A 2,065-nucleotide genomic window follows, 5' to 3' on the forward strand; every position below is an offset into this window, starting at 1 on the left:
CAAATACACCAAATAATGATCTTTAAAATAGCATCATATGACCCCTTTAAGCTGTGTCGTCAGTCAGTCGTTTCCCATCATGCTTTTGATCAGCGCAGTTGGTGGAGAGCAATCAATCCGACACAGCCGCCTCGCTGTCGCGAGAGTTTTTTGGCACACGTCAGCCAAACCCATCAGAGCAAGTCGGACGTAACTCAGACACTTTTGTAACCTGCATGCATCTCGCGGTGATCACCGGTGATCGGTTCTGCGCAGATTTTGCTAATCTCAAACAAGCCTTATGTCTTCATCATATCCAGAGTGACCTGCAGTAACAGTTGATTCTGGAAGTTGATGATTCTGGACAATGTTTTTTTTTTCACTGCCCCCCCAGATGAGAGCCAATAATGATTTTGTGTGAGCTATAAATAAAATATAAAAATGAAAGAATTCACATTTTCTTATTTTATTTGTATTAGCTTATTGTTTTAGTAGATAGAATAACTACGTTTTGGGCTAACTTAATTATTTAAGCCCCATATCCTCGCAAGTCGCTAATGATTCTCAACTTGAGACATGAGCTGGAGGAAAAGCAAAAACTAGAGGTATTTCGTATTGTTGGCGGGAAAATAACCTATCCTACAGAAAAGCATTAAAAACTGCTAGATCTGATTACTTTTAGTCTCTTTTAGAAGAAAACAAACATAACCCCAGGTATTTATTCAATACAGTGGCTAAATTTACGAAAAATAAAGCATCAACAAGTGTTGACATTTCCCAACAGCACAGCAGTAATGACTTTATGAACTACTTTACTTCTAAGATCGATACTATTAGAGATAAAATTGTAACCATGCAGCCGTCAGCTACAGTATCGCATCAGATAATGTGCTATAGATCGCACAATTCCACTCATTCTCTACTATAGGAGAGGAAGAATTGTATAAACTTGTTAAATCATCTAAACCAACAACATGTATGTTAGACCCTATTCCATCTAAGATCCTAAAAGAGGTGCTTCCAGAAGTCATAGATCCTCTTCTGACTATTATTAATTCATCATTGTCATTAGGATATGTCCCAAAAACCTTCAAACTGGCTGTTATTAAGCCTCTCACCAAAAAAACACAACTTGACCCCAAAAAACTAGTTAATTACAGACCGATCTCGAATCTCCCTTTTCTGTCCAAAATACTAGAAAAGGTAGTATCCTCACAATTATATTCCTTCTTAGAGAAAAATGGTATCTATGAGGATTTCCAGTCAGGATTTAGACCGTATCATAGTACCGAGACTGCTCTCATTAGAGTTACAAATGACCTGCTCTTATCATCTGATTGTGGTTGTATCTCTCTATTAGTGCTACTGGATCTTAGCGCTGCGTTCGACACTATTGACCACAACATTCTTTTGCATAGACTAGAAAACTTTGTTGGCATTAATGGAAGTGCATTAGCATGGTTCAAATCGTACTTATCTGACCGCCATCAATTCGTAGCAGTGAATGAAGAGGTATCATATCGATCACAAGTGCAGTATGGAGTACCTCAAGGCTCAGTACTAGGGCCATTACTCTTCACGCTTTACATGTTACCCTTAGGAGATATTATCAGGAAACACGGTGTTAGCTTTCACTGTTATGCTGATGATACTCAGCTCTATATTTCTTCGCAGCCCGGCGAAACATACCAATTTGAAAAACTAGCGGAATGCATAGTCGATATAAAAAAAACTGGATGGTCTATATAGCATAAAATTATAAAATCATATCTAGATACCGGTATGTATGTCTACATTAATGTTACGTTGTAGTTTAGGTTAAAAACAGATAAGCACAAACCGCATTATTACATTCATAATAATAATAAATAACACAAGTAAATAAAGCGAAATGTTATAATGTGCAAACAATAAACACAATACCTAGCCTATAGGCTTATTTTGAACGGTTTCAGAAGAAAACAAGAATGAAAAATATAAGTTGCTAAACAAGCCAAAACTAATAGGCTAATTCAATGCAAAACTGAAAGCAAACGGCGTTCTCGCGCAGCCTACCTCTCTCATTCGGCATTAATCCATTAAATGT

The sequence above is a fragment of the Sinocyclocheilus rhinocerous genome, unplaced genomic scaffold, assembly GCF_001515625.1.
Source record: "Sinocyclocheilus rhinocerous isolate Xijiao unplaced genomic scaffold, SAMN03320098_v1.1 scaffold924, whole genome shotgun sequence".
Taxonomy (NCBI): Eukaryota; Metazoa; Chordata; class Actinopteri; order Cypriniformes; family Cyprinidae; genus Sinocyclocheilus; species Sinocyclocheilus rhinocerous.